Here is a 22,078-nt window from a genome sequence, read left to right as displayed (position 1 = left end):
CATTCAAATCCACACAATCCATTATTAGAGTCGGTTCCATAGACATTATAATTCATAACTCGTCTGTTACGTTTTAGTTTTTTGTCTGTGTTTTCAAAATAAAACTATCCCTGTCCCCACAAGCATTTTGGCTCCGTATCAGTTTTAATCCCCGTCCAAATTTACAGGCCTGAAAACACACAAGACCCCTCATGTACAGTGGGTATGCAGGTCCTGGTGTACACAGGACTTGATCAGTTAATAGCTTGTCTCCTTCACATGCTAGCAGTTGTATTATTATAAAATGCATAATTTAACTGCACAACAGCTGTTGGCATACAACAAGGTCACCAAGCCGAATGATCGTTGGTAGCTGTTTCTCAATTCAGGGGCTGCATCCTTTAAACGGCACGGCTTCGATCATTCTGGTTTACGTGGCCCACAAAGGAAGCGGTCTTCGTGGGCCACATAGATAAAGAGGATCGAAACCAAAATGCCACCGTCTGATCTACTGAAGCTTCCCACGATCTGTGTCACCACCTCGTCCCACCCTTACTGCTATTTCCTAGCAACAGAGCTGAAGTTGCCCCCCCGGGAAAGCTTTAAAGCCCCTTGTTTGTTTTTTTACATTTGTACCATATGCTGCTCTGATGAGTTGAAGTGTGATACTAGCATCAGGCTTCTAATTGCTTCTTTGAAAGACTGAAAACATCGAAACGCAGGTAATCCTCGTAAAGGTCGGAGAAGTATGGCTCCAACTGTTGGTGCCTTAATATCTCGAGGATTGAATGATGCATTTGTCGGCCTTTGGGACAGTCTAGTCGCGCCTCTATGACGCTATTGGTCTTCAAACATAGCCTCGGAAGGATGCAGCCCCTGATTTGAAGCACAGCTCATGTTGAGTCCTCAACTGGCAGCAAGGCTAATGCCGGTTGTTTTCTTATGGAAGGGGGGTCATGTGATAGGAGGTTGACTCCAAACGCCTGTGTTTTAGCCCCTCTAAAACTCCGGAGCAGTGTGGACACCAGGTGTAGCTGTAGTAGAGTTGATGTGTTTTCAATAAAAAAGTAGTATGGATATAGGCTGAGGTGTACAAGCAACACAGACAGCACATTTAATCTGCAGGCCCATCACACAGTGAAATTGTTCAAATCTGTTGATTTGACTTGAAACCATATGGCAGCCATCAGTCTTGCACCGCCAAAGAAACCCAACCCGGACGTCTCTGGCTAATTCATTGACCAGAAAGTGAGTTCAAAAGGTTAGTCAAGGGATTGCATGAGCGTGTGTGTGCTTGTGTGTGTGTGTGTATATGTGTGTGTGTGTGTGTGTGTGTGTATGTGTGTGTGTGTGTGTGTGTGTGTGTGTGTATGTGTGTGTGTGTGTGTGTGTATGTGTGTGTGTGTGTGCGTGTGTGTTTGTGTTTGTGTGTGTGTGTGTGTGTGTGTGCGTTTGTGTGTGTTTGTGTGTGTGTGCGTGTGTTTGTGTGTGTGTATGTGTGTGTGTGTGTGTGTGTGTGTATGTCTGTGTGTGTATGTGTGTGTGCGTGTGTGTGTGTGCGTGTGTGTTTGTGTGTGTGTGTGTGTGTGTGTGTGTGTGTGTTTGTGTGTGTGTTTGTGTGTATGTGTGTGTGTGTGTGTGTGTGTGTGTGTGTCTGTGTGTCTGTGTGTGTCTGTGTGTGTATCGGCAAGTTAGTAGAATAGGGCCAGGAACTAAATTGTAACAAATTTCTGAGAATCAGACGTTTTTCATGGTTAACCATAACCGCTTCAGTTCTGTTTTCAGATTGTATAAGATAAGTCATGAGAAGCTGTTTGCTTTCCTGTCACATCTGTAATAGAGATACGGCGCCTGGCTGTTCTCACTCTTTGACCAGCTGTTGACGCGGAGTTAAAGGGTGCTACGTGCTTGCCAAGGCAACAGAGGGAATTAGTGCACAGATGTTGCACAGAAATGGCAAACCAGAAAAAACAGTTAAAAAGACTTTAAATGAAAAAGAGAGAGAGAAGGAGGCGATGTCGTAAAAGAGGTGAAGACGGAAATAGAAACAGGATGTATGTTTCTATGCAGAGGCGGGAAGGGAGTGAAATGAAGTTGGTCACTAGAGGGTAAAATAAGCCTAACCAGGTCAAGCGTGCACCTATTGGAATCTTGCCTGGAGAAGCTTGACTGTTGAGCGGTGGAGGCTCGCTGAGTTGATACTCGGTGAGTATTCTTTGCTCCAGGCAGAGCGTCACTGTTTGTTTGTAAAAGTGTGTTTACAAAAGAGTGTCTGTGCTAACACATGCGTCTAAAGATGAACGTTTCTCTCCTCAAGCGGAACGTCTTGTTTTTTTCCCAGAGGAAAGGCGGCACTTGGCTGCCAGGGGTCAATGTTGGGGGTCATCAGATAAGAAGGATCAGGGTCAGGCCATTACTCGACTCCAGATGTATGACCTGAACTGCTCTATGTGCCGTCAGTCAGAGATGACCGGGTAAAGAACGGACATATGTAGTCTAGCGGTAAATTGTATAGTAAAAAAAAAAAAAAAAAGGACAAAGAGAGGGAGGAGAGAGTAGGAGGAGAAGCAGGCGTCTGAATGTCACACTCTCCTGACAGAGCCTGGAGCACGTCTTCAAAGCTCTATACACACACTGACACACTGTGCATGACCCAGACCAAACCCTGCCTTCATATTGCCTAGACCAGCAAACTTTTTGACTCGCGGGCCACAATGGGTTCTAAAATTTGACAGATGGATGGAGTATTTTTGTGAACTAATATAAATTACATGGAAAAACCATTACATGAAAGGATTTGGCCTTTAACAAGTAGAAAAGCATTTATTTGCATGGCAATTTAACAAATACTCAGCCAACCTCTGAGCTGTAGTCGTTCTTGCGTTGACTGCTTGCTAGCGTAGTTAGCATGCTTCGTAGCAAAGTGACGGCTGATGTTGTAATCCTTGAAAACTGCGACAGTTTCTCGGCATATCAGGTATACAGCTTTCGATTGGATTTCAGTGACAAAGTATTTTGTTGTCCACTCTGAACACTCTGCACTCATTGTCCACTTTTCGTTTCCTTGATCCGCTCATTTTACAGAAGGCAAAGGCTCACAGGGCAAAGCGAAAAAGTGAAGGGAGATCATGTGCCCTTTCCAGCCCTATACACCACACTCCCAGTCAAATTTAATTTAGCTGACGCTTTTATCCAAATCGTCTTACAATAAGTGCAGTCAACACCGAGGGTACAAACCCAGAACCACAAGAAGCAAGAAAGTACAATTTCTTAAAAAATAAAGCAAAACTACAAAGTGCTATAAGTAAGTGCCATTCAAGTGCTACTAAATTGCTAGTTTAAAAAAATAAATAGGTGAGCAGCTATTTGTGCAGCATGCCAGCCCTGTTGATGCCTATGGGTTTTGCGGTCTGTCAGTCTTTACTTACTTACTTTCTAGTTTCAGAAATGTAGCTACAAACCCCATAACCACAAGCCAAACAAACAGCCCACCTCAAACAGGCTGGTTTAAAACGAGCACTGCACTGATAAAGCTTTTTTTTTTTTTTTTTTTTAAATAGGGTCATATCAACGTCACCTTTAAACCGGACAGGGCGGCTCTCAGGTTTATTGACTGTGCACGCGTATCGTCCCTGTGGTCACGCCCCACACGCCACCCAGGAAGTGATGCTTTGATCAGCACTCTGCACACATTCTTCCCATCATCATTTCATCCCCCCCCCCCCCAGTGTTTATTATGGGCTGCAGCTGGAACACCTCCAGTTGCTCAGACCTCACTCCACCAAGGTCGTGCTGACAAACTCCCAGTCTCACACAGCGGAGCAGCCCACCTCAGTGTGACTTCAACTCGAATGAGCAGGATGAAGAAAAGTTTCTGCACAGCTTCAGATCAAACGTGTGTTCAAACCACTGCCCTAGTGTTTGACTTTTCCTAATTGATCATCGTCCACACATTTCACTTTCTGAGGTGCTTTCTTCACCTGTTTTCCTCTGTTAATAAATACGATTTTGTCCGGCTCTTCTGCTCCTGAGCGTCTGCTGCTGCAGCCCCTCTGCTCTGTTTTTCATGACCTCTGATCTCTTTAAGAGGACTGTGATAAGGCTCCAGTGTGATAGTGAGCTGAGTAGTAGTAGTAAAGCAAGTGAGTGCAACAGGTTATTTTGTGGAAAGAAATAGTTCATTGGTTCATAAATGTTTTCCCTTTTATCCGCAAATCAAATGGGTATATACGCCAGAGACGGTAAATAAAGATGGACGACATGTCTCCTCTCCCCAGATATTAAGCTTAAATATCCTATATCTTGTGCATTTGGAGCTAAAGTCTGCGCAGTAGCATTCGAGGGATGGAGCCACGGACTGAAAGGTTGAGCCAGTACATGTTCAATCGATCGAGAGTTAGTCTCATCTGTCAATCCCATTTTTATCAAATCACTAATTAAAACCAAACTTAATGGATAAATGAACACTTGGACAAACCCCAGTCTGATTAGAACTACATAAAATGACTGAATTCGCCTTTGAGTAAAAAGAATATGACCTGTACTTTGACTTTGAAGTTTTGTCCACGTCCAATCCGCTGGGTTTATGATTAATATTGCAGCCAACCACCAGGGGGCTATCGATAGAGGGGGATTCGGCCACTATTCTGGTTGCTGAAGTGTCCTTGGGTAAGATACTGAACCTTGAATTGCGTGTGAGTGTGTGCAGCAGTGTGAGTGATCTGTGAAAGGGTGGATAGCTTAACTGTACTGCAAAGCTCTTTAAGTGGCCATAAAGACTAGAAAAGTGTTATATAAATACAGACCATTTCCCAATTTTCACCTGAACTTTTCCGTAAGCTCCTCTGTTGCAGAAGTGTGTCGTCCAATTAAAAGCCCTGATAAACAGTTTTTGAAAATTGCTTTCTGTCCGAATGTTTTTATTCCTTGATCTTTTATTGGCCTAGCTTTCCTACATGTGCTGATATGCGACATCTGAACAGCAGTTGATTAAACCATGAACTTTTTTATGGAACAACTAATGACATCGGTCAGTTTGAGAAGTTGCAGTACCTTTCCCAACACTTTGAGCCGATATACAGTCTATGAACAGGCAGGATCAGGGTTGGAAGGTCGAGAAGGAAAATTACATTGCGAGCAAAGCGATTGCTGATATTGATACAGCCGCGCTCTAAATGCACGATGACCTCACCGGCAACATCCACTCAAGTTCAAAATTATTTATCACCACAGCCAAAACTGTAATGACCCCGGTAATTAAAGGAAACTCACCAGATACCACAGCGAGGGAACCAAATTGCAAGTTAATCTTTTCATACACATTAAAGGCACCACTGAAGAAAAGTATAAACAATATTTTAAAAGATAATTAACTACAGCTCTGGATTTCACCGACCTGCTAAAGAACTGGCAACCCATCCCAAACACAATATCACTAAACAATCATTACACTTGCTAATGACATGTAACCGTCACTTTTTCCACACTCAAGTCCACAATGAGCCATAATGAGTAGAGTGCGGCGCCCTCTACTACATTTCTCGCTCGACACATTTTGAGGAGGCTTAACGTCATTGGATCTGTCGGCACTGGATACACACATCTGTGTGTGAGGTTTGCACATGACGATGACTGTTTGCTCATGCTGCTGCTTGCCAGCTGGGCTGGTTCTGACTAGAGATTTGTGAGTCATTAGAGCAAAAACAAAAGAAGAGGTCTGCGTGGTGGAATAAAGCAGGCTGCATAATGATCTAATCAGACTGCAGGTTTGATCGAGACAGCATCCGCTGCAACTAACATCCAGCCCTTCAGGGTGTTGGGGTAGATGATGGGAAATGCAAAGTCAGAGGTGGGCATGTCCTGTGTATGTTCGTGTGTGTGTGTGTGTGACGGGGAGTCCGTGTTCAAGCGTGAAATCCTAAAATGTAGAATTTGGCAGCTGCCACAGAGAACGCTCCATAAAACTGGTGAATATCGCTGCTGGATAACAGAAAAGAAAATGTGGCTTTAATTAACAGCTCTCATGGATTCGTCTCTGACTGGCCGTGATCTCACTAACCTAAAACAGACTGAAAGAGACATTCTTCCTCATGGTACGGCAGCAACAGGACCACCATGTATTTTTTTCTATTTCACAAAATTTGTATTTATCCAATCCATCTGTAAACGAACCCTTCCAGTTATTTACAATCCTCTAAAAACGGTACGTATTCCTTGTGCGGTACTTAAAAGTGAGCCAGTCAAGGTGCCACTTTTAATAATATCTCATTTTTTCACCGACTCAGCTCAATTTTATTCATACTGCTCCAAGTGTAAAAAGAGCGGGAGGGGACCCCTGTACCAACCATTAGACTTTTATTACTGTTTGGACAAAACTCCAAACAGTTACAGCCTTCTTCTTTGACTTTGTACTTCAGGTGAAAGCTACAGTCACCTAAAGATCCGCACCGCTGACCTCTACCAGTTCCAATAACACGGCTCCATCTAAGAGCAACAGTCCTTTAACCTCCGGGCGCCTGGACAAAGGCACTTGTAAGAGGAAAAGACAGAATGTTCATGGCTTTCCAGCTGTGGGGGTGAATTGATTTAACGCGGCCTGTGTGAAATATTGCTCCTATCCTGACCACTCTTGCCCCTTAACCCCATCCTCAGCCAACACCCCCGGACTCCCCCGTCCAGCCGCTCCCTCAGAACAGCCACGAATTCCAGGAAAAGTTTCAGCAAAGTTCTGTCCTCCATAAATCACTGTTCGGCTCCGGAGCCGCTCCCTGCGGAGCGCTGAGGGAGAAACATCATCCTCTTCCCTTTCCCTGAGACCCTCCGGCTTCACCCCCCTCATCCTCCGACTGTTTTAAACGTGTGCAGGGGAACAAATGAGTACTTCCTCACCATTTTACCACAACCTAAACTGGTCTCCGCTCCACTTCGAGCCAGTCACTGTGTGCTATGATCTTTACGATCTTGTCTGTCACACCACGGTGGCGTCAAAGTCATGTGGCTTCAATCAGTCTCCCTGCTTTCCTCTTTTTACCTGTCAGTGTTTCTGCATGGGGTCATGGTGTTGTTAGGACTTTATTGCCCGTAATTCACAGCAGCGGTGCCAGTCAAGTCTCACTGACGACTATCTCCTGGCAGTGTTTTTATAGCGAGCAAAGCGGCAAACAGGAAAACCCCCTGACTATACTCCTGCAGGGGGGGGATTGCTTGGAGGGAGGCTCCCTTTCGCAAGGCTTACAGCACATAAAAAAAACTGACAAGGACAGAGCTGCAAAATTTATAATGGGAAAATGTTCCATGACACAACACACTCTAATGGAAACAAATGTTACACAAGCATTGTTGTACAGTACTCGGGGAAAAGCCTTTTATTGATTGGCCTGTGTTTAGGCCTAAAAGGAGCGTGTGACTGCAGGACTGCGGCCCATCCCATGTGAGGGATAGACCTGTCTCTGCATGCCCATTAGACACAGGCGGGCTGATTAACACACAGGGTTTGGTTCACGCATGTATGACATATCCATCACATGGCACGGATCCTGGGACAGTAGGTCCGAGGGCTCTGACAGGAACTCTCGGCACGGCTCTCATGAATAACGCATAAACAAAGAACATCCGTAAACAGTTTAGAAGACCCGTTTGGACTTTGTTCCAGAAGGGTGGGCGGGTGGGTGGGAAGGAGGGATGGAGAAGGGGGGGGGGGGGGGCGAAGTACTGCAGCTGATATTCTCTCCATGGCGACCCAGTTGGGAGGAGCAAGATCAGGCGGCCTCAGTTCTCCTCTGGGACGCTCTGCCTGTACAAACAAACCGACCCCGGGCCTCTGGTCTAATGGGAACCAGACCTGCTCGAGGACCAAATCTCTTCTCTCTCTCCTTCCATCCTCTCCTCCCCCCCCACTCCTCCTTCTCCTCTCTCTGGAGGACCAACGCTCCGCTGACACACACTCCAGCTGAAGGACGCACTTCAATTATCCCAAACAGACCTGAAAATATTCCCCGTTCCTTTTTCCCCCTCCGACGTTCCCACACAGCGGCTGGGCTCATGACGTCCCATGTTTCTACATCAGCCCTGACCTTCTTGACCCTGGAACTGCCAGACTCCAGCGACCTGCCCTTTATCTCCTCCGACACACTCTCTCTCACTTTCACATGCTTTCTCTATCACTCCTCCTCTCTCCCAACGTTTTCCCAGCTGCTTTCAGACTTGCACTGAACCCTGGAGATTCTCCGGATATTTTCCGGAGGGCCTGTATGTGTGAATGTAAATGTCTGAGTGAGAGCCTCTGGACTGTCTCAGCAGTTTATCCGGCCAGCCCCGAGTATTAAATCCGCAGAGTATCTGAAGGAGCCGATGTGAGAATACAGCAGGGGCTCCTCCGCACGATTGTCCAAGACCAGGTGGGAGTGTTGATGATGTTTTTAACATGCAAGAGATAAAAAATGAACAAGAAAAATATCTCAGGTCGAAAAAAAGCAGTTTGAAACATGTAGAATTCACATGACGAATATATCAAGAGAGCTTTTGTTAATAGGAGCCTGCAGCGTTGTCAATGTGCGGTAAACAAAAACATGTGGAATCCGGACACAGGAATCATTACGCTATGTCCCGCCTCTGCCTGCTGCACCACGCCTCACCTGAACTCTCCGGACATTTCTGGGCCGTTGTGCACAAGTCTGAGCAGAGAATCTTCAGCTGCATTGTTCATGTGTGAAATGGAAACTCTGGAGAAAGTCCGGACCCAATTCTGGAGACATTAAATGTACATCACGCATTTACACACAAAGATTTATTGACTCCTATCGTATCCAGTCGAGTCCGTGTCTGTCTTCCACATGCTCCCGTTAAGAAGGCTTACTTTGCGGTGGTGCTGGTTTCACATGACAGTGAGGTACATTGTCTGTACGAGTAAGTGTTTTCATTATTAGATCCACGCTGAATGACGAAAGCGACCCTAATCTGAGGTTCAAGACCGGCTGCATGGTGGTGGTGACCTGTTGGGTGCTGAGTGAGAGCAGCTCATCCCGGGCTGCAAAGTCTGAATGTTCTCATTGTGAGGGTTCAGAGTTTATCAGTGAATGTCCTCCCAGTCTCACTGCCGTCTCTATCTGAATGTTCTGTTTCACTAAAGTATGAATATTGGCTCAGAGTCCGACCGTGGGGGAGAGAAGGCCCTTGAAGCACATTGGGCCTCCACATTGACTGCATGTCCGACGCAGAGAAGGCTGATTGTGATATGGCTCGTGACAGTGGGGCCTCACAGACATTCGATGCAAAATTGCAACACTTTATCGCCGCATTCCTTTTTCCAAGAATGATAAGTCTGAGATAAAGCTACCCAGGAAAGCTTCCTTATTCTACTCTCTCTCATTTTACAGTAAAGCTTTGTGCAAGCACCTCATAATTCAGCTCCGGGGGGAGGGTCAGAGAAGCTCATTATTTGTTCGTGCTAGAATCAGTGATCGCGTCGCTGATGCCAAGTGCCTGGAAGTACGGCAGATTTATTGTGGAGAATGGGCCGTGACTGAAGAGTTGGAACAAATTCACAAACACTGGATGTGACTGTTGAGCTCGGCCGCCCTCCCACACATCTGGGCACAAACCCGTCAATGTTCCCCCGTCGGCAGAGATCTGTGATGAGCTGAGTCAAGCTGGGTTGCTGCCCAACACACACACACACGCACACACACACACGCACACACGCACACACACACATGCACACACACACACACACATGCACACACACACGCACACACAAACACAAACACACGCACACACACACGCTCACACATTCACACCCTTGCCAGGTCTTGGGAGCTCCTCCAGGGCTCTGTGTTTATTCTTTGTCTGCGTATTTCTTTCTTTCGCCTTTGTGTCGTGCAAAAGGCGGGATTGGCCAAGCCCAGGCACGGCCCTCTGAATACTGAATTGCTTTTTTTGCAGAGTCAGCACAAGGCAAGACCAGCCGGTAACAAACGTGTTGCAACTTTTGGCTCCCTGAACGAGGCAAGGAGTGGGAGGTGTGTGAGGGATGTGGGACAAATTAGTCAGAAAGTAGTTGTGTTTACAACTCCGGAGTGCTGGGTTATTATTGGACTTGCACGCTAATGTATGGTCTGGATTTGTGCTTTGTCGCGTGCTATTTTTGTCAGCATGATATAGCTCCAGGATGCATTTGACTGGTGCTCCATTGATCTGCTGCGAACACGTCCTCACACACCACATTTTCATGGATTGAATAGAAATGGATCAATACTGGAGGACAACCAAAATAAATCCAGCCGCTCGATGAGGGAGATACGCATATTTGTATTTTGCATTAAAGCCATGAAGAAATAGGACATTAGTTTGCTCTCCATGATAGATCCAGTTGGGTGTGTCCTGCTCGGAGATGAATCAGTGTTGGTTCGTATTCCCACTGATGTCATTTGTTGAGGCAACAGAACTTTGGCAGGAAGGGGACTGACAAACAGTCAAGGTCATTGACCAACCTCTGGGGGAAAAGCCACCAATCACTCTAACTGTCCCTGATGTTTCATATTAATCAGTATTCCCTGATGTGGGACGGCGCACAGGGGAAACAGTGTCTTTGTCTGTTGACTCTCATTCACGTCACATCTTTGTCCATTAACAGTTAAATATACCCAACCTCTTTGTCATTTGTTCACAGCCCCTTCCTCTTCTCCCCTTTCTTTTCTAATATGACCTCTTCCTTCACATTGTTCCACTGCCACGTTGCAATCGTCAAAGAGGGGGGGGTAGAGACACCTGGATCCAGCTAGCTTCCACTCAAAATGGTTCTCCCTCCAGAATAGCTCCGGCCAAAGTCCACGGTCATGTGATGACAATGATGATGATGATGATGTGGCATGGGCTGATAGTGAGAAACTAGTGAGCGCGGGGACTCCACACCCCCATGGCCCCCTCTCCTGAATCAAATACGCAGAGATGTGTGGGATTGCTCTCACAGGAGGAACTTGAACCCTCTGACTTCCTGCCCACTGATGAGGTCATCGGTCTCAGTGGGAGTGTCTGTGAAATGCCTGCTCAATAACAGCCGACCGATGGCGGGGCACGGCGGGGAGAGGGAGGGGGGGGGGGGATGAAAAGTGGGACATGCAGTGGGGGCAGAGGAGTGGATGTCAGGTTGTGTGTGGGGGGGGAGGAGGAGGAGTAAGGTGGGCGGGGGGGGGAGAGTGTACAGTGCCTGTCTCTTGTGAGCCTGAGGCATTTGGCGGAGAACAGCATGTGTTCATGTTATGGAGAGGACTGGGCTAGCTCTTAAAAACAAAAAAAATTATAATAAGATTGTCAAAGAGGGTGGGGGTGCGAAAGCTCCACAGCCAGGGAAAATCTCACAAAATGGCTGAGAATGTTTCCGTCTGGCACAAAACTCTCTGTTTTTCATTAATCACGTGCGTGTCAGTTAGTAATTGCTATCCGAGCCAGTTCGCAGACCTAGAATCTCACTTTGTGCAGTGATCTGTGGGTTCAGATAAGGACCAGGGCTCCATATGCCAGAATGCTGTGCTTCGCCCTGAGGGCCGGCCTCATTTATGACCAACCAAATAAAGCCTGCTACAAGCCAGATGATTGTCTGTTGAGCTTTTACAACTGTCATCCTGTCACAATGAAGCAGTTTAGCACAAAAAGGGAAGCGTCTCAAATATGGTGTATGAAGTGGCTTGTGGTATCACATGCTGCTCCCTGTCAGCTGGCCTGCCTCCCTCTGGCTCCTGGCTGATGTCATCGTCCTCTTGATTAAAGAGCGGGCGGCCTTCGGTCCCAGTGAAGATCAGGTTGCTCTGAGGTAACTTCTGGTCCCTGTAGACGGCAGGACCCGAGCTGCTGCGAGGCTGTGGTGAGGGCGAGCACCTGGTGCGCAGTGCCCGAGGCTGCAGCCCCGTACTGTAGGTAGAGGTTGGGGGAAGGAAGGGAGGGGCAGGATGGCGATCGCACATACAAAGCCATCTTGTTTCAGGCCGGGCTCAGATGGACTTGCTCTGTTGCCAAGGGTCCAGATCCCTACATCCTGCCGCCCGGTCAAAGACCCAGTCTTCAAACAAGTCGCACGAACAAAGAGCCATACAGCTACGCGCACGAGCGCCCATACACCGGCACACACAGAGAGGCCACACTGTAATGCACTATCTCGCTCCATCTCACACATTTGACTTCCCCATGCCACCCTCCTTTAACTCTGAGCGTTTCTCAAGAGGTCATGCTTTCATACCCTAACTCTCACACAACAATGCAATTAACTCCATCGAAACACACACGACCCCTCCCCACACACACACACACTCAAACACACACACACTCCCATACGCTCACATACACTCACTCCCCCGTCATCGTCTCCCTGTGTTTCACCCTCGGGCGGCAACAGCATAATGCCTTCCAGATGTTGAGATGTTGTACTCTCCAGCTCAAGCCTTGGAAGTCAGTGCCCCTTCTCGCATGGTGTTAATGGTGATCTGGAGGCCGCTGTGGAGAGGGGGGGGGGGGGGGGGATGGGTCACGAGACCTTTCAAGCTCCTACTGTGCCCACAAAAAGCACCACAGCATCCTTTCCCTTTCAGAGGGTAATCACTGATCTCTCCTCTCTTTGCTCCAACCAGCAGGGTTTCAAATGAGAAGTTGCGTGAGGAGCATGGGTGTGGCTTAGAAAGACGGCCTGCTGACAGTTGAGAAAAGAAGGTGTGCTCACAAACAGGATAACAAAGTCCCCGGCAGCTGTTCTCTGGCCAGATGGGTAGTGGTGGTAAATACTATTAGGTTTCATTTGTCTACATCCCTGGGTTGGGCCTTTGGGTATCTCGTGTCAGCTGCCCCCATGGGCTTTTCCCAGTCTGCTTATTGCAATCCAGTCGGTGTTACTCCTCTTTCCCCTTTCATTTTAATGACTTAGGAGTGTAAAACAATCAATAGCTTCTCTGAGGAGCTAGCTTACGTTACCATCTCCCCCCCCTTTTCGTCTCAGTGACCCTCGCTAAATGATCCAATGTCACAGTCTCCGATTTATGCTTCATGCAATGTCCCAAGCTGCGGTCTATTAATCCGTAAAAGGTCAATCATTAGGGTCTTATCTGTTTCTCAGTGTAGACACTAAAATGCCCCGGGACATGGTAGACAGCCACACTCCCTCGGGTGATGCTTTTTTAAATGCTAATCTCCTCTTTAAAACCAGCACTGCAGCTCATCTGGCGGCCCTGAAAACGTATTTGCTTTTTCAATAATGCTTATTTACTGTGGAGCTTTGTGGCGGCGCGATGATGAAATGCAACTGTCACCAACACGTTTCCAAACATTGTTTTGGGGCGTTCCTCTGGCAACTCGCAGGAGAAGATGGACGGACCGTACACCAGCGTCCACAGGGGCAAAGGCACATTAAGCGAGACGATACAACAACAAAGAGGAGAGAGAGCAAGCAGAGAGGGTAGGGAAAAGCTTCGGGCCGTTCAGCTCTGTGAGAAAGTGTCCATCCGCAGCTCATATTGGAGCTGGCCCAAAACAAACAAGTTAAAATTAAACCACAGAGAGACAGCGAATGTCCATGTTTAAAGTTCTCGCAAACAGAGGATTACCATGTCACCATGTCCAAGGTCTGAGAAATTGTCCGTTTCGGGGGTTTTATCCTGCATCAATGAGACCAGTAATCTCTGTAACAGCTGCACTGCTGGCTGAGCCACAGCTGGTTGGCAAAGGGAAGATATGGATGTACGTTAATGACGATAAAGGGCTACGCACACACAAAGTCTTGCAGGTGCCTCATTCGGGAAATGTTGTGGTTTTGAAATTTTTTTATCTTTCACATTCATTTTCCAAAAAGCTGTAACATCACTTTTTCCTTGGCATTGCAACGTTCTCAATGCGGTTATAAAAAATCACATTCAGAACGCAGACATATGATTTTAAATTTGACATTCGCGCGCCTCTGTTTTACAAGGCGGTGTATTTCAAGTTTAATGACACTTGTGATGTAAAGGGGAAACAACGAATCATCTGCTTCTTGCATTTGCAACAAGGCCATGAAATGTCAAACTAGACAAAACTAGACAAGACAAGGTTCAACAGTCTCCGTGTGGAACCACATTTAAACTCACTAGATCCAGATTTTTATTTGGATCTGCACTAAATTGCAAACAATCCTAAATATCAGTCCCCTAAATATGCCAATTTTTTTTATCAATATCAATCAAGTGAAAATAAAAAACTTGATCTCGAATAAGTAGTGTTTGTGTAATCCTGCTGACTAAATAACCAACCAACAAACTATCAGACAGGGGTAGAAACATAACCTACTTGATGATGGTAATGAAACTGGGAGCTGCTGTCTGTGATCTGCCACTGAATCATGTTTCCTGTAAGAAACTTGATTTGCAGCATTTGCAGTTTCTGTTTCATCAGTACCAGATAACCAAGAAAAATGAACCTTCTCCTTATGATTACGAAAACAAAAGGAGGAGCAAGCTCGGGCATGTGAGCCCACGTCATGATTGATTCAAATTAAATCTGAGTAGCAGGAATCCCACGTTTCTACCCAGTTGACTTTGACCTCGCTAATTAGGTTTTCCCACAGGCTTTGTTATGGCCTCAATGTGTGCATATGTGGTCGCTGTGGTCGCCACTGCTGAGGTTTCCCATATCCATATGATATCCAACTGTTAGCAGCCGCATCCCCCCCCCCCCCCCCCCCCCCTCCTCCACCTCCACAGAAAACCCTGTCTGCCCCAAAAATCTCTGCACAGCCAGAGGGGATCAAGTGTACAAAGTGATTAGAGGAGCTGTGTGTGAGAGTTGGGGTGCGTGATTTGACACTGTGCTGCCATCTAGTGGTAGAAGACAAGAATAAACCACAGCTTTAGTGTTCAGAACTTGAAAAAAATAGGCTCCTAAATAAATGACGTGAAACAATTAAGGGCATTATTTTGTGATCCCTGTATTGAAAGACTATATGTATTAATGTGTTTTTTAAGGGTGATGATGGACTGTGATTGACTTGGGATCTCCTTGTTGGATTCAACATGCAGGGGGAGCCAGGGATCAGTCACCTCAGCGCTGACTTCCATGCAGTAGCCTCTGCAGTGAAGTTACTAAACTCTCAGGCAGATCTTCCATAAAGAACCAAAAAGATAAAACATTCACATGTGTGTTTCTTTCTCCCTGCAGATGCACTCAACCTCATGAGCAGATGTTTTGGAGGATTTCAAGCGAAGCCTTCTGGGGGACTTCTCCTGGCATCATTCTGACCTCGATGATATAGGTGTGTCTTTGCGTTCAACTGGAAAAATATTTGCACTTTATTACTCCCAAAGTACGTGACATCATCTTTCACAACCTTTGCACTCAGCACTCCTATAGGCAGTTTTCTCTTGTGATAAGCAAATACAATTGAGGCTTATTGGTTATATATTTTTCTTTTGTTCTTTGAAAAGGAAATCCAATGTCTTGTTGAATTAAATTTCACTTATCACGCAGCCCAATACACCAGGCAGTAGGGATATCCGGCCTTTAAAGCCTATTCAGCCCACAATTCATAAAGACAACAGGAGGAAGCACAACATTAATTATCTAAAAAAAAATCTTATGATTACAAATACTTTTTTTTCTAATAGAAATCAAAATAATAGACCAACAGACTTTCGTGGCGGTCCCTCCCAGCTATATGCTAGTCTGAGTCATGGTCAGGGTGAATGCAACACATATGCAGAGATTATGTTTCCTCTCTGAAATCATGGCGAATGTATAAAAAAAGAGAGTCGAAAAAGAAGATTTAGATTTGTAGTAGATTTCCAGTATTTTCCGAGAGAAAAGCACAAGATTATGTTTTGTCACTGTGTCTAACTTCACGACAGGAGGAAGTATGTGGCAGTAAATTTCTAGTTTGTTTCTCAGGTCCACAATGAAAAAACAGATAAATAAAATACTGACCAGCTGCCACATGGGATCACTGCTGAGTTCGATGCGAGGGAGGAATTACTGTGTTTCTGCGAATTGTCCTACTCTGCAAGAACAAAACCCTAGATCAGGTCTCTCGAAATAGGCTGACGGGTTCGTAAAACTCCTTCGAGCATTTAGCAAGAGGTTTCAGAACATGGAAAGTAAACCAACAGGAATCGAACATATTTGCTTAGCTGATAAATACATAAGCAGCTTACAACATACAACACAAAATAGAGACTTCTAAGCTGTACATACTTTATCCTGAGTATTTTCCCATTCTGAAGAGACATGCACTGAAGTTTGCGACAGCCAACAACTGGGAGCACTTCTTTTCTAAATTTTACATTTCGGTTTCCCTCAAGAATGACTGACACAAACCTGGAAGGCCAGCTGATAGCGGCATCATCATCACTACCATCTGGCATCTGCTTCACCAAAGAAGAAGAAGCAGTTCCAGGGATCACATTGGAGACCTTGGTGGGATGTGTGTTCATTAAATCAGTATAGCCCTCAAAATCAAAATGACACTTGGAAAAGGGTTCCTCATACCTGCTCTAAACATTCCCGTATGGCGATGATGTCAGGTTTTATGTTGCATAGTTATAATTCTCTCTTGGGACCATCAGGTTCAGTAGTGCTCTGTTAGACACACACAAACCAACCGTCAGCAAATATCTGACCTGCTGAAGCTGCCTTTTTAACTTCTCTGAATTTCCTGTAATTGGAGGAAAAACCCAGATTTCCTGATCAAAAATGAGCCAAGCGATTTGGAGTTTTCTGACATACCTAAAATGTATCCTGTTTACTTAACGACTTCAGGGGGCTGTCTATCGGCGCCTCTGACTCATCCTCCCCCAGCAACTGAGTTTCTGGCTGTATCTAATTGTTTTTGGTCGTCAGGCGAGCAAAGGGACAGGCTGTGAGGGGAGATTGTTGTTGGAGACGACAGAGCTCTACAGGAGTGAGTCTCCCTGTGAGAAACAATAACGACGAAACAATGCAATTACTGTGAAAGGAGGCTTTCAGTCTCAGCCGAGACTCTCAATAGCCACCAGGACTTAATTTCCAACTGAAGAGAGCAATTGCATTTAAAAGAAGTCGGGGGCAGAACAGTGGAAAGGAAAAGTTGGGGTGAATTCAAATAGAAACTTAGCATTTAGGCCAGCAACTTTACAATGGAAAGCAGAGATCAACATCTATTCACCGCAGACTCAAAGCACAGGATGTATTGCCTTTACAAATGAGAAAAGGTTATGGAGAGGTTGAGATAGCGGCCCGGGCTAACACTGTGATCATTTCAAGTAAACTGAAACGATGCGATCAGGAACCGAAACAGAAAGGATTGAGGTTTGAATGAGGGGGGGGGAGATCCTATGGATGGGATTTCCAGTAATCGGAACAGGGGGAATCCAGGCAAAGAGTTTACTACTTTGTAATAATCTCTGGCATGACGCCAGCTCCCTACCTGATTTAGAACACCCTTCCTGTTATTTGTAGCCTCCTTTCAATCGTCCAGAGTATATCTGATATTTCCTGTTTGTTATCTGGTTCCTGCATACGTCCCACTCACCCGGCCAATACTGAAAGTGGTAATGCAGGGAACGCTTCTTCCTGTCAAGAGGCCCTTTCAGATTTTATACCATCCTTCGAGGGCCATACCAATTAACTTAACACATGCATATCACACTAACCTAACAAATGTGAGGGCTGGAAGGCGTCTGATGTCAGATGGTAGTGATGGCGAAGATGATACTACTTGCAGCTGGTTTTCCACGTTGGTGACAGTTTTTGGGAAAGCAAACTTCAGGGCATGGCTGGTCAGAATGGAAGATTCCTCAGGATATGCAGTAATAGAACTTGAGCAAAGGGAGTCTGTTCTTCGTGTGGAGCTTGTAGTTACTTTGCTGCTAAATGATTTTGTGTTGTGTGTTGTTCAGGCACATCAGCTGGTTCCACATTAATCTTTATAAACACATTCTGGATGTGGAGATTATGAAGAGGAGGGACAAGATTTTATGTAATTTCAATACAGAGAGGATAGCATTTTGTATGTATAGATTTCATAAACTATAGTCATTGCTCCTTTAAATCAAAGTACGTTTGATTAGATAATGAAGGTTTCGTGGTCGCTGTAATAATGAAATCATTACAGTGTTATCACACAAAGTTTTGTACAATTAAGCATCTGGAAATCTGGAATCTCAGGATACGAATACTGTTACCGATATTTTCAGTATCGTTCCCAAAAAGCAAATATAAATTCCAGAAATGACTGTGCTCGGTTTTAATGATCAAGGGAAGAATGCAGACCTTGGCAGGGGAGTTCATCTTTGCTCTCTACATTGTGGTATGTAGAGTGTTAACTCTCAGGGGGAGTGAGGGTGCACAGCAGGGTCTGGAGTGAAATGACAGTGTGTTGAAACTAAATTCAAACTACAGTGGAATTCAGGGACAAATGGATTGGTCAGTGGAACGGCATGTTGAGGTTTGACTCAGAAATCCTTATGAACCTCTGCCAATGATCAGATGAGTACGAGGCTCAATTTCGCAACAACAAAACAAAACTGTGTGTGCTTTCCCAAAAACTCCATCCAAGAAAACCCTGTTGCACCAAATAAAGGAAACGGCTTCAAATGTCAGCAGAGACCGAAAGAATCTGAGGACACAGAGGGATCTCTGTTGGACTCATGCATTTTCCATGATCACATTACATGAAACAGATAACACTCATATTGTTTCAAAGTGAGAGTCTGTTTTTCTACTGGTTAAACATTAAATACCCACTCGGTTTTAGAACGCAGATACAGAGTGGGTGAGAAACAGCATCTGGACACGATGGCTGGTGTGGGTTTTGCTCTGAAAGTACAAGGTCACTCTATCAGTGTTCCAACAAGTCATTAGTCTCAGCATGGTCTGTGACCTCACTCCTTTACATGGTCTCCGATGTACTCCCTTGTATTTTCAACTGTCACATTTACACAGCCATTTCCTCTTTGTTGTAGGAAAGGGTTTAAAGGGTTAATGTCGCCACCTGGGGACCCTGAGATCATCGCTGGATTTGATTTGTGCAGACAGCTCATTGATTTCACTCTTTGTCCCACTCAGTGTTCTCATATCCTGGCATGTCTACAAAGAACATGCACATCAGCATCACCGCCGCTGATAACCGAAAATGAGTTGGGTGGGATGTGGGGAGTTTTTCGTGAGAATCTTGTGCCTCATTTCCTCTTTGCTACTTATCTTTTACTCCATCGCTTTCAAGGCTCTCATTAAATTGGCAGGGGATTTCCTCATGCTACTTCTCGTTTCGTTTTATAGTCAGATTATTATAGATTATAGACAGATTTGAGTCAATATTCAAATAATCATAACAATCTACTGTGGAAGGATAAATGAGTCTTTCGTTTAGAGGATGGGAATATGGATTTGTGTGTATTTGAGATGGTAAACTCTTAAAAAACCCTGAAACTATTATTTCACTCAGTAGAGCGCACGCCACATGATCTGGATTTGTATTTGGACCTGCACCAAGTTGCTCACAAAAACAAACCTCAGCCCCTTAAACATGTCCGTTTTTTTTCATCAAGACCCAATAATTATTCTCTTGGAAACCAATGAAAGTACAGAAAAACGTCTATCTTGCAATGTTAAAGAAAATTATTCTTGGATTAACCCCTTACCCAGATCTGCATTACATCCTTCATTGATCGAAAGAGCATCCTACCATCAAGTTTCATGGAATCCATTAAACTGTCTTTGTTTAATCTTGTTCACAATCCAATCAACAAACACACAGACAGGGGTGAAAACATAAGATCCTTGTTGGAGGTAATAATCTACTGTGGAAAAAATATGCTGTGTCCATTGTCTAACCTAAATTGGCTGGGCTGCCAGAAAAGGATCAACACTATCACATTATCACAACCTTATTATCACTTGGTGACAGACTTGTGCAATCCCCTGAACACACGTAATCCATATGATGAGGAAATGCCTAAGTCGATGTGCCTCTCCGAGGTCCACATCAGGAAGTGTCTGTACATCTATCTCACTTCTGTTTGATGAAGCTTTGTTTAATTTTCTTTTCCTCTGACTTTGCAGCAAAACACTGATATTGTGTGAAAGGCTCCTGGCTTCAGAGTACAGAGCACAGAGTGTACTGCCTCTTTTAATTTTTTGGGGGAATAGTGAGTGTTTCAGCAACATGACTGGAATCTCAATGCTTGTTTTCTTGACCAAAGCCCCCTGTTTGTATTTCAGCGCCTCCCCCGTCCCATATCTTCTTCTATCTTGTCCTTCTGCTCCCATCTGATGGACTCTTCAAATAACCCTTGACCCCAGCTGGATTAAAGGCAACTGGCTGTGTGCAGCTGTTTATTCTCTCATCTGACCCCCCCGTTCTGTTTCTATTCATCGTTTCACTGGGCCACAAGAGAACAGGGAGAATGTCATCACACTATCTTTGCCCTCCTGCATAACCAGTGCCTCGGCCTCCAGATCTCTTATTTGTTGTGACATGTACTTCTCAGATTCAACCCCCCTAAAGTGAATCATCGTAAAAATCCCAACATTCACTCATCTGTGTTTCACGGGAAATATCTCTATTTCAAGGAATTCATATAATTGATATCCTGCATTTCCTGCAATTGTGAAATATGAAACTAAAAGCAGGATGTGACAGTGTGCCGGGTGGTGTGTGGAAATTGCAGTGTTCAATCTTGTATCTTCCTGACATTCAGAGGTGTGTTATTGATGCAGGAATGTTCTTGGGAAGTCAACGGTTTTATTTTGACAATAAAACAATACCCACCCACATACACACTCAGCCACATACACTCACAATGTACTATACAGCTAATGAGCTTGTATATATTAAAGAAATACACAATAGCTGTGTCTTTGAATCACTGTCACATCAAAAATTATCCAGAAGAACATTCTGTGTGAGATATGCAGACGTGGAGCTGGGAGAGCTAAATACACACAATTTGTCTCGAGATGTGGGTGTGTGGGTGCGAAGGCGCTGGCGACCTTAGAGTGTGGGCATGTTCTAAAGCCTGCCAGCACGCATAGAGAGCAGCTCAGCTTGGCCTGATTGAGAGAAGGAATTTGATACCATCACTGTCACCAAGTTTCTCCTTTAATTTTAAAGTTTCTTGACAGTAGTAAAGGAAACAGTGCTTTATGTAAATGTATGTTTTAATCCCATGATGGAATAATATGTGCACATGTACACTACCGTTCAAAAGATTGGGGTCACCCAGACAATTTAGTGTTTTCCATGAAAACTCACACTTTTATTTATCAAATGAGTTGCAAAATGAATAGAAAACATAGTCAAGACATTGACAAGGTTAGAAATAAGGATTTTCATTTGAAATATGAATTTTGTTCTTCAAACTTTGCATTCGTCAAAGGATGCTCCATTTGCAGCAATTACAGCATTGCAGACCTTTGGCACTCTAGCTGTGCATTTGTTGAGGTAATCTGTAGAAATTTCACCCCACGCTTCCTGAAGCACCTCCCACAAGTTGGATTGGCTTGATGGGCACTTCTTGCGTACCTTACGGTCAAGCTGCTCCCACAACAGCTCAAGGGGGTTGAGATCTGGTGACTGCGCTAGCAACTCCATTACAGACAGCATACCAGCTGCCTGCTTCTTCCCTAAATAGTTCTTGCATAATTTGGAGGTGTGCTTTGGGTCATTGTCCTGTTGTAGGAGGAAATCGGCTCCAATCAAGCGCTGTCCACAGGGTATGGCATGGTGTTGCAAAATGGAGTGATAGCCTTCCTTATTTAAAATCCCTTTTACCTTGTACAAATCTCCCACTCTACCAGCACCAAAGCAGCCACAGACCATCACATTAACTCCACCATGCTTGACAGATGGCGTCAGGCACTCTTCCAGCATCTTTTCACCTGTTCTGCGTCTCACAAATGTTCTTCTATGTGATCCAAACACTTTTTTCCAATCTTCCTCTGTCCAATGTCTGTGATCTTTTGCCCATATCAATCTTTCCTTTTTATTGGCCAGTCTCAGAAATGGATTTTTCTTTGCCACTCTGCCTAGAAGGCCAGTATCCTGGAGTCGCCTCTTCACTGTAGACGTTGACACTGGCGTTTTGCGGGTACCATTTAAAGAAGCTGCCAGTTCTCA

At 45.1% G+C, this 22,078-nt stretch overlaps 1 long non-coding RNA gene across 2 annotated transcripts; it reads left to right on the top strand.

Moving 5' to 3' along the window:
• Positions 1–1,921: 1,921 nt before the first annotated feature.
• LOC128458491 (uncharacterized) lies at positions 1,922–20,799 on the top strand. Of its 2 annotated transcripts, none has more exons than XR_008342018.1 (3): positions 1,922–2,184; positions 15,148–15,241; positions 16,284–17,310. It is a non-coding gene; the product is annotated as an uncharacterized LOC128458491 (long non-coding RNA). The 2 variants fall into 2 exon arrangements; XR_008342017.1 differs by lacking the exon at positions 16,284–17,310 and adding an exon at positions 20,182–20,799 and having other exon boundaries at positions 1,923–2,184.
• Positions 20,800–22,078: the final 1,279 nt, after the last annotated feature.

This window comes from Pleuronectes platessa, chromosome 16 (genome assembly GCF_947347685.1).
Source record: "Pleuronectes platessa chromosome 16, fPlePla1.1, whole genome shotgun sequence".
NCBI classification, from domain to species: domain Eukaryota; kingdom Metazoa; phylum Chordata; class Actinopteri; order Pleuronectiformes; family Pleuronectidae; genus Pleuronectes; species Pleuronectes platessa.
The sequence above is the reverse complement of the archived record's forward strand: the minus strand, read 5'-3'. Positions and strand labels throughout refer to the sequence as shown.